At 42.0% G+C, this 14,027-nt stretch overlaps 6 non-coding genes and 1 pseudogene across 6 annotated transcripts; 2 read left to right on the plus strand and 5 right to left on the minus strand.

The window, feature by feature from the left end:
• Positions 1–7,347: 7,347 nt before the first annotated feature.
• Positions 7,348–7,456, minus strand: LOC127441722 (uncharacterized; annotated as a pseudogene).
• Positions 7,457–8,940: 1,484 nt separating this feature from the next.
• Positions 8,941–9,055, minus strand: LOC127441699 (U5 spliceosomal RNA). Its single transcript, XR_007897364.1, has one exon. It is a non-coding gene; the product is annotated as a U5 spliceosomal RNA (small nuclear RNA).
• Positions 9,056–9,668: 613 nt separating this feature from the next.
• trnad-guc (transfer RNA aspartic acid (anticodon GUC)) lies at positions 9,669–9,740 on the plus strand. The gene has a single exon. It is a non-coding gene; the product is annotated as a tRNA-Asp (tRNA).
• A 257-nt stretch (positions 9,741–9,997) lies between these two features.
• Positions 9,998–10,069, minus strand: trnag-ucc (transfer RNA glycine (anticodon UCC)). Its single transcript has one exon. It is a non-coding gene; the product is annotated as a tRNA-Gly (tRNA).
• A 1,655-nt stretch (positions 10,070–11,724) lies between these two features.
• Positions 11,725–11,839, minus strand: LOC127441700 (U5 spliceosomal RNA). Its single transcript, XR_007897365.1, has one exon. It is a non-coding gene; the product is annotated as a U5 spliceosomal RNA (small nuclear RNA).
• A 612-nt stretch (positions 11,840–12,451) lies between these two features.
• trnad-guc (transfer RNA aspartic acid (anticodon GUC)) lies at positions 12,452–12,523 on the plus strand. The gene has a single exon. It is a non-coding gene; the product is annotated as a tRNA-Asp (tRNA).
• A 256-nt stretch (positions 12,524–12,779) lies between these two features.
• Positions 12,780–12,851, minus strand: trnag-ucc (transfer RNA glycine (anticodon UCC)). The gene has a single exon. It is a non-coding gene; the product is annotated as a tRNA-Gly (tRNA).
• Between the last annotated feature and the right edge of the window lie 1,176 nt (positions 12,852–14,027).

Here is a 14,027-nt window from a genome sequence, read left to right on the forward strand (position 1 = left end):
TAGTACTCAATCTTGCACACACCATCCCTTGGGCAGGGCACCTAGGTCACCAAAAGACATACCCTTGCATCAGCACACGTTTCTAAAAGCCAACCATGTATACTGATGTCCAGCTCTTTTGCACCACATACAACGTCTGCCAGAAAACAAGTGCTGTCTGTAGGTTTGATAGGCCTCCTCTGTACCCATTACCAGTCATCTCCAGTCCAGCGAGTAGCTATGGACATCGTAGGCTCATTAGAGAAGAGTAGTTCCAGATACCAATACAGCTTAATCATATGTGACTATGCCACCCGGTTTCCTGAGGCTTTCCCTCTTTGTTCTATCACAACACCCTAAATCATCAGTGCCTTCGTCCAGATGTTCTCTAGGGTAGGGTTTCCAGAGGAGATCTTAACTGATCAAGGGACTAATTGCACATCTCATCTCATGAAACGCTTGCATCAACAAGCTATCCGAACCAGTCTATGCCATCCCAAGACGGATGGACTGGTAGAAAGAATAATCAAACGTTAAAGAGAATGCGGAGGAAATTTTTCAGTGACTTAGGAAGAGACTGGGATAAGTGGCTTCCATTCCTCCTCTTCACGTACCATGAAGTTCCCCAGGCATCTACAGGTAATGCGCATTTACTACTGTATGGATGGCCGGTGCAGGGACTCTTAGACCCGCTGGGCAAGACCTGGGAAGACCCTAGAGGAAAAACTCTGGAAAAGGGAACTGTGCAGTATGTCCTGGAGATGAGAGACTGGTAAGAGTGTTACAAGGAGAGGTTCAATCCAACATGAAAAAATGATGGTATGATCAGTATGCATGCCACAGACAATACAAGTCAGGCCAGAAAGTTCTCCTGTTACTGCCAACCTTAAACAGCTCCTGGCAAAGTGGCAAGGGCCCTACACCATCACACGAAAGATGGGGCCTGTTACATATGAGATGTATCATCTTGATAAAAAAGGGCAAACAGGTTTACCATGTTAATCTGCTCAAGGAATGGAGAGAAGACCACCCAGCTACAGCATTTTTGGTATGCAAGGTACAGAAGTAATGAATCTGTGCCTGTAACTTTTAAGTTGTTTAACAACTTAAAAGTTTTGGTAAGCAGCACATATTTAAGGTCTGTCTAGCATTAAATGGAGTACTCTCTTCCACAAGATGGATAAGGCTGGATACAGACAGCAGGCATGCATTTTCAATTGGGGTATAAATTAGTATTTAGTTAATCCAGGCTTGTCCCCTGCTTTTGTATATTTGTGCACTTTTGAAAAACAAGTCTCCATCTGCTTGCTTTGGTGGTATAGTGGTGAGCATAGCTGCCTTCTTAGCAGTTGACCTGAGTTTGATTCCCAGTCAATGCATTGCATTTGGATCAAGCTGTTGTTACAATGAAATGCAGCTGGGTGGCTTGTTTCTTCAGCAGCTTGAAAGTAGACTTGTACCTTGTTTATGTGATCCAAGTTGTTTAGCAGCCATTAAAAAAAAGACACTTGCTGTCAGGGAAGAGAACCTAGGTCTAACATGTAAAGACAAAGTCCACTGTACTAACGAGGATGTGCTGTTAACTCATAGCATGAGCAGATTGCCAACTTGTGCAAAAGCCTGCCTGTTTGCAAGAATTCTATTGCTTACAATTTGAGAAACACTTTACAGAAACAAGCACTTCTGCAAAGTGTAAGGCATACAGGAGACAACCCTTTAAAGACACTTGAAGGTACACACACACAGCTCATTTAGAATGTGCAAGCTGTTGTTCAGAAGCCCCAAACTGTCAACCTCCCATCAGGGAAACAAACCCAGGTCTTCCACATGACAGGCAGAGATACTGTCCACTATACTAACAAGGACTGGCGTGGTAGTGTGCTCCCAGTCATAGTGACAAGCTGTGCAAACAGCCTATCCATATTTATATTTATACTATACTTGTATAGCTGTAGAGGAGATTTGCAACCTGTGTAACTTTTTTATTAAGCATTTGAGAAATAATAATTCATAATACATTTTGCAATAAATTGTCCAACCTTTGTGTTTACTGATTTATTTGTTTACTTAAGTTTTCTGTTCTGTATTTTAAAAGACAATATTAGAGCAGTTGTGAAATGGTCCTGTAATGAAAAGACATTTAAGAGGAAAAAATGGTATCAAAAATACAAAAAACAAAGTCAATATTAACCAGTTATGTATAAAAACATGGAGTAACATTCAGAACTAAATCAAATCAAATAATACTTTATTTGTGTAGTGCTTTTTACAAGCAATGTCACAAAGGGCTTAACAATAACCATAGACCAAACTTAACCCTCAAAGACAAGGGAAAAACTCAGTGGAGTGGAACAAGTCCAGTTTAACTGAGATGTCCTGGTTAAAATTGGTCCTGGAAGCACAGGTTTTGGTCAGATTCCCAGAGGTCACCTCGGACACTAGAGCGTCTGTGGTCTTCCAGGCGTCCCACAAGAGATGCTTGTGAGGCTTAGAGTCTGATACTCTAAAAGCCGCACAGCAGTCCCTATTGAAACAAGAGAAAAGAAAATATAATATAATAATAATTTATGATAAGTATTTATGGTTATAGTAAGTATTTAAGTTTATTGTAAGTATTACGTCTTAATTGCAGACTAACTTAAATCTCATCATTGAAATTGTATTACTTGTGAATGTAAATATATAGAATAATACTAGAAACTGTTTGTAATGTAGTGAGGGGTTCATACCTGTCCACCCAGTGGTGCCTGGCTTTCTCCACTCCAGCAGCAGTGTAACGACAGGCCAGCCCCTCATACATGGGCTCCAGAGACTTCTCACTCTCCGACTGAAGCATGACCCAGGACAGGATCATCCAGTTCTCATTCATCATGGCATAGGATGACATGGTGCCAGATTAGAGAGTCACCTTCCTGGCCACTTTGCGGGTGTGGTCAGATCTGAACACCTGACCGAAAGTGCCCTGTAGAAGCAGGTTGAGGGCTTCATCCTGCCGCTTGTACTCCTGAAGGAGACAGTCTGTCAGGTACTGTGAAGACACAGAAACACCATACCAGCCATCTGTGTCTTCATAGCCTCCAAAAGCAGCAGGTGAGTCCCCCTGTCTCAACATCCCTGTGATGCTCTTCTGCCCATACACCCTGCCTCAGCATCCCAGACATTCTGCACACTGAGCAGGTAAGCTAGGTGGGCCCTCTCATACTTCAGGTGCAGTGTCTCCATCACCTGGTTGGCCATGTTGTTGGGAGACTTGCCAGTGCATCTCAGCTCATCCATCACAGTCTTACAGATGGCCTTCTTGTGGGTGAGGAAGGCTGGCAGGATGTTGACAAAGTGTCTTGGCAGTTTGTCTAGCCACTGGGGTTTGTCAGCAAACCAGTACTTTTTACAAACCTTGCAGATGAGACGGGATGCCAGAATGTAGTACTGGCCACTGGTTCCGATGATAACACGAGGCCTCCCCACACCGGCAGACACCACCTGGGGGCTGTGGCAGCCATAGACAAGGCAGGATGTAGCTGTTCCTTAATCTCTCCATGATTTCATGCTCAGGTTTCCAGATGAAGAAGGGATGGAGCTGAAAGTACTCTGGGGACGGCAGCTCAGAGTACGTCTCGATGAGCTCAGGCTGAGGTGGGTAACGCCACAAGGACACCATGTTCATGAGATACCGTACCGGTCGGGACACTGGCCACAGACCCATGGTCTCCATCTCTGTCTTCATCCAGATTCTCTGCTGTTGAGAGCTGTTCCAGCGGCTGACATCCTGGTCATAGTTGGGTAGTGGTGGAGGAGGACACTCTGCGGGCTGTTCTGGGACAGGAGGAGAGTCTGCAAGTCATACCATACTGAAGCCAAATGTATTTATTTATTACGTTCTAAAACATGAAATTCTATTTGAAAGGTACCTTGAGAATGCAACATTTCCTGCTGTGCTATGGTGGGAATATGTGGCCTCACATTCCGTGGTAGAGAATCTGTTGTAGTAAGAAGTAATCAAACAGGAATTTGTAGCTTGTTAACACAAAGTAGGTCATAACATCCTTTAGAATAGCACTGGGCTGTGAGCAGCAGCTTTCAGTTCGAAACAAAAACATAATAATAATAATAATAATAATGTATTCATTTAAACAACACCTGGTTTTAAATGACTACTTATGAGGTTAGCCTACTTATTATGGGGTACTCTGGTAAATCCTATACAATGAGATCACATACCTTCTGTAGCCACCACACGCTGCTCTGACAGAGGACATGGAGTCAGGGATGGAGCCAAGGCAAGCAGCTGAGGAGGTACTGGCACTGGCACCTTCACTGGAGCTAAAGAAAATAACATGATAACATTATTCTGAGAGAGATAAGTGTTTCTAAGAATAAAAGGTGGACTGTAAAGAATGTAGAGCTTTCAACCTGGTAACAAATCTTCAGGAGCTCTTGACAGCATAGCTTCTGGTCTCCTTTGTACTGTTGAGGAAAAAGTGTTACTCTTCCCTCATTATGGCCTGGCTTACCAATATAAACTTTAATTGTGCTAACAATGACACAGTCAAGAATTTGGCATGGTTTGTATAACATTCTAAATTTGGCTGGTTAGATAATATCCAAATCAATATTCATACTTTAATGTAACATGCCAAAATCTTAAGACAAACTTTAAACACGCATACAAAAAGAGAACTCATGCACGCTTACCCTCTCCCCTGTTATGTTAAGTCCTTAAAACAGTTATTAATAGAACAAAAGAACACAAGCATCAGAACACGGCCAAAATAATAAACTAAAATATGGAAAAATAATTCTGTTGTGGTTCAACAAAGTCATCCTTCCAAACCGATGGAGCAAAACCTCGCGCTGTGGATGGTCCAATTACTGCTGCTGCTGGTGGTGAACCTGTGGAAAAGCACATGTAACAGATAATGTAACAGACTGGATAGATGAAAAGATTTAAAAATACAGGCTGTTGTTTCACTCACTGAGCTGGGTGAGGAACTTTGAACTTTGACCTTCTCCAAATCCTCATCCTCCTCCATCACTGAGAAAGGAAATTTAGATGGCATTATATAACCAAAGGAAAGGGAAAACACCAGGACCAGGAGAAGATTTAATATTTTGAAGATCACAGGTCATGGCTGTGGGGCAGAAACAACTGTGGGGGGGAGGAGCTGGATATGTAGTCAGCATCTGGCTCTGCCTCAACAGGTACTGCTGGAGCTTGTGCATTTTACTGCCAGGGACACATTTTGTTGTCATGATGAATGCAGCGTACCCATCAACCCTGATTTTCCATATCTGCTCCCAGGTGTTTTGAGCTTTGGCCCCAAAGCCAACAAGGTTGTCTTCTTCTCTTGCCACAACAGGTGCTGCAGGCCTACGAAGGTCCTCAACTTCCTTGAAGCTCCTGGAGTACTCAAGAAAAGACAGTAGGCTGTCCTTTCTGTGGCCGACTGGGTTGAACTGTCCAGCATTCTCCTCCTGTTCAACCTTACCGGTGAGGTACAAGGTGTAGCCAACATCATTCTCCAGCAGCCAACGAAAGGACTTGCCTTTGTATTTGCCAAACTGGAGGATGTAGTCTCCTAACACCTCCTGCCTGTCAGACACATCACCTCCTCTCAGGAGCACCTCAGAGCGGGCATTGGCCTTGACAACCTCCTCCCGTTGAGGTGCAGATTTGTCTTGCAGGGAGGGGTTGTTTTTTATTGTCATTGCCTCAGCGGAGGGGTCCTGTCTTAAATGCTCCGATGGGCCTCTTCTAAACTGAACTGTCCTCCTCCCGGGAAAGAACTCTATCTTCTTCATCCTGTAGATTAAAGCACATTTAAAAAAATATGTAATAAAGAGTAATTTAGTAATTGTACAGTTAAAAGTGTTGATAGAGATAGATAAAACAAATATTAATGAAAGTAATACGCAATAACATGCAATATGTCATTATTAATAACACATACTACATAGTAATACTACTATTAATACTGATAAGAGATTTAACATTACTTCACTTGTAGATCTTACTGTCCTAGAATTATGTTTCAGCTCGAATGTTATAATATGTTTGTATTACCTATATTGAAAGGTGCAATATAGATAAATTAATTAGTAAACATCCAAAATTGAAAAGTGGTACCAGTACCAGAATAGTGATATAATTGCTGTCATTGCAGACAAACAAAACAGTAACTCTATATGAGCTAATGTCCTTAACAGTAACTTAGCTTACAGTAGCAAAGCCCATCCACAATTATGGAAATGACAAAGGTAAGCTAATAACTCACTGGTAAATATGTAACGTTATGGTACTTCACTTTATCATTCAGGTTTCTTTATTTGATTTAGGCCCTACTATAGCATAATCTAAATACTCGGATGACAGACTATGTTGTGTAAAAGAAGTTTGTAATTTTTCGCAGTTCACGTTCGTTAGTTTAACTATTCACGTCAACAAAAATAACTTCAATCAAATCTTGAATACCTAACCTTCCATTTAAATTATCATAAAATATTGAGACATTGAGAGTGTTAAAAACAACAAAAACTATAAAACAAAATATTAAATCGAACTTTATTTACCTTGATTCTAGCGGTTGAGATGCGATTGAGACGTTGTGATGAACGTTATCTGCGCCTGTCTGTCTCCCTTACCATACAAAAATGCGGAACAGCGCCACTCATTTCGACGTGTGGCCAAAAATATATTACATCCGTACTGTAAGACATTACCATAGAGAATGCATTGGAACAGTTAAGGCTAACTATTTTCGGCTCCCGCGCGGAAGACCGGGGTTCGATTCTCCGGTGGGGAGGTTGACATTTTGGGGCTTCCGAACAAAAGCTCACACATTCTAAATGAGCTGTGTGTGCATCTTCAAGCATCTTTGAAGTTGTGTCTCCTGGATGACTAACACTTTGCAGAAGTGCTTGTTTCTGTAAAGTGTTTCTCAAATTGTAAGCAATAGCATTCTTGCAAACAGGCAGGCTTTTGCACAAGTTAGCAATCAGCTCAGGCCTTGAGTTAGCTGCATTTCATGACTGCAGCCTGTATCCGGCCTTATCCATCTTGTGGTAGAGAGTACTCCATTTAATGCTAGACAGACCTTAAATATGTGCTGCTTACCAAAACTTTTAAGTTGTTAAACAACTTAAAAGTTACAGGCACAGATTCATTACCCATCTCCAAACAAAAACAAAATGAGTGTTTTTCATGCTTTATCTGCAGAACAATTATCCCCTTTGGATCATTTCAAGATCAAGCAAAGGCCCAAACATAAGGTAATTCCACAGGCTATTCCAATGACCTGCTTACAGATCCCATGAAGCATCCTGCCTTGCAATCCCATGTTCATTCTTATGCTGTTTTTAACAAACTTGTGTAGCTCTGCTTGCAGCAGAGCCCCCCAAAATATGAAAAACTCACAAAGGCTCCCATCCACGGAAATCTTTAGTGAAAGATTTATTCGTAATGAGCTGTAAGCCTGATCCTCTGGTGCAGGCTCCTCCTGAATTGCTTTTTCTCAGTGGACCATTCCAATTTGGAGCATTTAAGGTAATACAATCCCCTCTAAAATTGAAAACAATCCCAATCTGAGGGGATCTCACTGAAGCTGAGGTTAAGTAATAATGGCCCTAATGGAAAGCATTGCAAATATTAGTTGACTTTAGCACAACGTTTGATAGGGTTCTTCTGGAGTAAGGGGTGTGGCAGCACAAGAAAGCTGTGCTTTGTGCAAGCATATTGTGACACATTAATATCATTGCCATTTGTTCTTAAGAGTAAGACATACAAAAACTGTATTGAAAAGGGCATGGCCCACACAGCACAGAACCAAAACATCATTTACACTGAGATACATCATGTGGATTTCTTCCATGGGCATCTCTCAGGAGTGAGTAAGAAACAGTTTTGTTTCCACTCAGTCTTTTCAGGCACAGGCTAGTACCATGTGACAATGTGATTCACACTGCACAGTAGTATTCAGGAACAAATAACGAATAGTTATGGGTGTCAGTCACTATCTGCATTGCGTAGGTGATTCACAGCACTGTTGACTAACACATGAACGCCAGTTACTATCTGCCTACGTCGGTGGAATTAACAGCCAAGGCCTTTAGCACACGAGAAAACTTAGCAGAAGTGCTTGTATCTGTAAAGTGTTTCTCAAATTGTAAGCATTAGGATTCTTGCGAACAGGCAGGTTTTTGCACAAGTTGGCATTCGGCTCAGGCTTTGAGTCAACGGCACATCCTTCTTAGTATAGTGAACTGTGTCTTTACCTGTTACATGTTAGACCTGGGTTCTCTTCCCTGACGGCTAGTGTCTTTTGTTTAGGGTTGCTAAACAACTCGGATCACATAAACAAGGTACAAGTCTACTTTCAAGCTGCTGAAGAAATGAGCCACTCAGCTGCATTTTATTATAACAACAGCTTGATCCAAATGCAATGTGTTGGCCAGGAATCAATCCCAGGTCAACTTGCTTGGAAGGCAGCTATGCTCACCACTATACCACCAACACAAGCAGATGGAGACGTTGGGCCATGTTTTACAAAAGTGCTCAAATATACAAAAGCAGGGGACAAGCCAGGATTAACTAAACTAGTTTATACCCCAGTTGAAAATGCATGCCTGCTGTCTGTATCCGGCCATATCCGTCTTGTGGTAGAGAGTACTCCATTTAATGCTAGACAGACCTTAAATATGTGCTGCTTACCAAAACTTTTAAGTTGTTAAACAACTTAAAGGTTACAGGCACAGATTCATTACTCATCTCCAAACAAAAACAAAATGAGTGGTTTTCATGCTTTATCTGCAGAACAATTATCTCCTTTGGATCATTTCAAGATCAAGCAAAGGCCCAAACATAAGGTGATTCCACAGGCTATTCCGATGACCTGCTTGCAGATCCCATAAAGCATCTTGCATTGCAATCCCATGTTCATGCTTATGCTGTTTTTAACAAACTCGTGTAGCTCTGCTTGCAACAGAGCCCCCAAAAATACGGAAAACTCACAAAGGTCCCCCTCCACGGAAATCTTTAGTAAAAGGCGAAAGATTTATACGTAATGAAGAGAAACTTGAGCTGTAAACAAGGTCCTTTGGGCCAGTAATCTACCACTGCTCTGCCATAATATTCAACAAGGGTAACCTCTGGTGCAGGCTCCTCCTGGATTGCTTTTTCTCAGTGGACAATTCCAATTAGGAGCATTTAAGGTAATAAAATCCCCCCTAAAAATGAAAACAATCCCAACCTGAGGGGATCTCACTGAAGCTGAGGTTAAGTAATAATGCCCCTAATGGAAAGCATATCAAATATTAGTTGACTTCAGCACAACGTTTGATAGGCTAATTCTGGAGTAAGGGGTGAGGCAGCATAAGAAAGCTGTGCTTTGTGCAAGCATATTCAGGAACAAATAACGAATAGTGGTGTCAACACACCATTGTAGGTGATCCGATGTGACTAACCAAAACCCAGTTTTTCTCCCTACTCTAATTGACAGCCAAGGCCTTTAGCACACAAGAAAACAGTGCATGTCATTCTTTGAAATCTTTGTTGAATTGATCAAAATGCATCACATTCCTTGAACTGTCTGTGATTCATTTTTGTAAAGTGATTACAACATACAAAAATATCCTGGATATGGATAGGCTGTTTGCCCAGCTTGGGACTGTGACTGGGAGGCATGCTGCCTCACCAGTCCTCGTTAGTATAGTGGACAGTATCTCCGCCTGTCACGCGGAAGACCGGGGTTCGATTCCCCGACGGGGAGATTGACATTTTGGGGGCTTCCGAAAAAAAGCTCACACATTCTAAATGAGCTGTGTGTGCACCTTCAAGCGTCTTTAAAGGTGTGTCTCCTGGATGCCTAACACTTGGCAGAAGTGCTTGTTTCTGTAAAGTGTTTCTCAAATTGTAAGCAATAGTATTCTTGCCAACAGGCAGGCTTTTGCACGAGTCAGCGATCGGCTCAGGCCTCGAGTCAGCTGCATTCCATTTCATTATAACAACAGCTTGATCCAAATGCAATGCGTTGGCCGGGAATCGAACCCGGGTCAACTGCTTGGAAGGCAGCTATGCTCACCACTATACCACCAACGCAAGCAGATAGTGACTGACGCCCATGTTTTACAAAAGTGCTGTAAATACTAGTTTATACCCCAGTTGAAAATGCATGACTGCTGTCTGTATCCGGCCTTATCCATCTTGTGGTAGAGAGTACTCCATTTAATGCTAGACAGACCTTAAATATGTGCTGCTTACCAAAACTTTTAAGTTGTTAAACAACTTAAAAGTTACAGGCACATATTCATTACCCATCTCCAAACAAAAACAAAATGAGTGTTTTTCATGCTTTATCTGCAGAACAATTATCCCCTTTGGATCATTTCAAGATCAAGCAAAGGCCCAAACATAAGGTAATTCCACAGGCTATTCCAATGACCTGCTTACAGATCCCATGAAGCATCCTGCCTTGCAATCCCATGTTCATACTTATGCTGTTTTTAACAAACTTGTGTAGCTCTGCTTGCAGCAGAGCCCCCCAAAATATGAAAAACTCACAAAGGCTCCCATCCACGGAAATCTTTAGTGAAAGATGTATTCGTAATGAGCTGTAAGCCTGATCCTCTGGTGCAGGCTCCTCCTGAATTGCTTTTTCTCAGTGGACCATTCCAATTTGGAGCATTTAAGGTAATACAATCCCCTCTAAAATTGAAAACAATCCCAATCTGAGGGGATCTCACTGAAGCTGAGGTTAAGTAATAATGGCCCTAATGGAAAGCATTGCAAATATTAGTTGACTTTAGCACAACGTTTGATAGGGTTCTTCTGGAGTAAGGGGGTGTGGCAGCACAAGAAAGCTGTGCTTTGTGCAAGCATATTGTGACACATTAATATCATTGCCATTTGTTCTTAAGAGTAAGACATACAAAAACTGTATTGAAAAGGGCATGGCCCACACAGCACAGAACCAAAACATCATTTACACTGAGATACATCATGTGGATTTCTTCCATGGGCATCTCTCAGGAGTGAGTAAGAAACAGTTTTGTTTCCACTCAGTCTTTTCAGGCACAGGCTAGTACCATGTGACAATGTGATTCACACTGCACAGTAGTATTCAGGAACAAATAACGAATAGTTATGGGCGTCAGTCACTATCTGCTTGCGTTGGTATTTACAGCACTTTTGTAAAACATGGGCGTCAGTCACTATCTGCTTGCGTTGGTGGAATTAACAGCCAAGGCCTTTAGCACACGAGAAAACTTAGCAGAAGTGCTTGTATCTGTAAAGTGTTTCTCAAATTGTAAGCATTAGGATTCTTGCGAACAGGCAGTGCTCAAATATACAAAAGCAGGGGACAAGCCAGGATTAACTAAACACTAGTTTATACCCCAATTGAAAATGCATGCCTGCTGTCTGTATCCGGCCATATCCGTCTTGTGGTAGAGAGTACTCCATTTAATGCTAGACAGACCTTAAATATGTGCTGCTTACCAAAACTTTTAAGTTGTTAAACAACTTAAAGGTTACAGGCACAGATTCATTACTCATCTCCAAACAAAAACAAAATGAGTGGTTTTCATGCTTTATCTGCAGAACAATTATCTCCTTTGGATCATTTCAAGATCAAGCAAAGGCCCAAACATAAGGTGATTCCACAGGCTATTCCGATGACCTGCTTGCAGATCCCATAAAGCATCTTGCATTGCAATCCCATGTTCATGCTTATGCTGTTTTTAACAAACTCGTGTAGCTCTGCTTGCAACAGAGCCCCCAAAAATACGGAAAACTCACAAAGGTCCCCCTCCACGGAAATCTTTAGTAAAAGGCGAAAGATTTATACGTAATGAAGAGAAACTTGAGCTGTAAACAAGGTCCTTTGGGCCAGTAATCTACCACTGCTCTGCCATAATATTCAACAAGGGTAACCTCTGGTGCAGGCTCCTCCTGGATTGCTTTTTCTCAGTGGACAATTCCAATTAGGAGCATTTAAGGTAATAAAATCCCCCTAAAAATGAAAACAATCCCAACCTGAGGGGATCTCACTGAAGCTGAGGTTAAGTAATAATGCCCCTAATGGAAAGCATATCAAATATTAGTTGACTTCAGCACAACGTTTGATAGGCTAATTCTGGAGTAAGGGGTGAGGCAGCATAAGAAAGCTGTGCTTTGTGCAAGCATATTCAGGAACAAATAACGAATAGTGGTGTCAACACACCATTGTAGGTGATCCGATGTGACTAACCAAAACCCAGTTTTTCTCCCTACTCTAATTGACAGCCAAGGCCTTTAGCACACAAGAAAACAGTGCATGTCATTCTTTGAAATCTTTGTTGAATTGATCAAAATGCATCACATTCCTTGAACTGTCTGTGATTCATTTTTGTAAAGTGATTACAACATACAAAAATATCCTGGATATGGATAGGCTGTTTGCCCAGCTTGGGACTGTGACTGGGAGGCATGCTGCCTCACCAGTCCTCGTTAGTATAGTGGACAGTATCTCCGCCTGTCACGCGGAAGACCGGGGTTCGATTCCCCGACGGGGAGATTGACATTTTGGGGGCTTCCGAAAAAAGCTCACACATTCTAAATGAGCTGTGTGTGCACCTTCAAGCGTCTTTAAAGGTGTGTCTCCTGGATGCCTAACACTTGGCAGAAGTGCTTGTTTCTGTAAAGTGTTTCTCAAATTGTAAGCAATAGTATTCTTGCCAACAGGCAGGCTTTTGCACGAGTCAGCGATCGGCTCAGGCCTCGAGTCAGCTGCATTCCATTTCATTATAACAACAGCTTGATCCAAATGCAATGCGTTGGCCGGGAATCGAACCCGGGTCAACTGCTTGGAAGGCAGCTATGCTCACCACTATACCACCAACGCAAGCAGATAGTGACTGACGCCCATGTTTTACAAAAGTGCTGTAAATACTAGTTTATACCCCAGTTGAAAATGCATGACTGCTGTCTGTATCCGGCCTTATCCATCTTGTGGTAGAGAGTACTCCATTTAATGCTAGACAGACCTTAAATATGTGCTGCTTACCAAAACTTTTAAGTTGTTAAACAACTTAAAAGTTACAGGCACATATTCATTACCCATCTCCAAACAAAAACAAAATGAGTGTTTTTCATGCTTTATCTGCAGAACAATTATCCCCTTTGGATCATTTCAAGATCAAGCAAAGGCCCAAACATAAGGTAATTCCACAGGCTATTCCAATGACCTGCTTACAGATCCCATGAAGCATCCTGCCTTGCAATCCCATGTTCATACTTATGCTGTTTTTAACAAACTTGTGTAGCTCTGCTTGCAGCAGAGCCCCCCAAAATATGAAAAACTCACAAAGGCTCCCATCCACGGAAATCTTTAGTGAAAGATGTATTCGTAATGAGCTGTAAGCCTGATCCTCTGGTGCAGGCTCCTCCTGAATTGCTTTTTCTCAGTGGACCATTCCAATTTGGAGCATTTAAGGTAATACAATCCCCTCTAAAATTGAAAACAATCCCAATCTGAGGGGATCTCACTGAAGCTGAGGTTAAGTAATAATGGCCCTAATGGAAAGCATTGCAAATATTAGTTGACTTTAGCACAACGTTTGATAGGGTTCTTCTGGAGTAAGGGGGTGTGGCAGCACAAGAAAGCTGTGCTTTGTGCAAGCATATTGTGACACATTAATATCATTGCCATTTGTTCTTAAGAGTAAGACATACAAAAACTGTATTGAAAAGGGCATGGCCCACACAGCACAGAACCAAAACATCATTTACACTGAGATACATCATGTGGATTTCTTCCATGGGCATCTCTCAGGAGTGAGTAAGAAACAGTTTTGTTTCCACTCAGTCTTTTCAGGCACAGGCTAGTACCATGTGACAATGTGATTCACACTGCACAGTAGTATTCAGGAACAAATAACGAATAGTTATGGGCGTCAGTCACTATCTGCTTGCGTTGGTATTTACAGCACTTTTGTAAAACATGGGCGTCAGTCACTATCTGCTTGCGTTGGTGGAATTAACAGCCAAGGCCTTTAGCACACGAGAAAACTTAGCAGAA

The sequence above is a fragment of the Myxocyprinus asiaticus genome, chromosome 5 (genome assembly GCF_019703515.2).
Source record: "Myxocyprinus asiaticus isolate MX2 ecotype Aquarium Trade chromosome 5, UBuf_Myxa_2, whole genome shotgun sequence".
NCBI classification, from domain to species: domain Eukaryota; kingdom Metazoa; phylum Chordata; class Actinopteri; order Cypriniformes; family Catostomidae; genus Myxocyprinus; species Myxocyprinus asiaticus.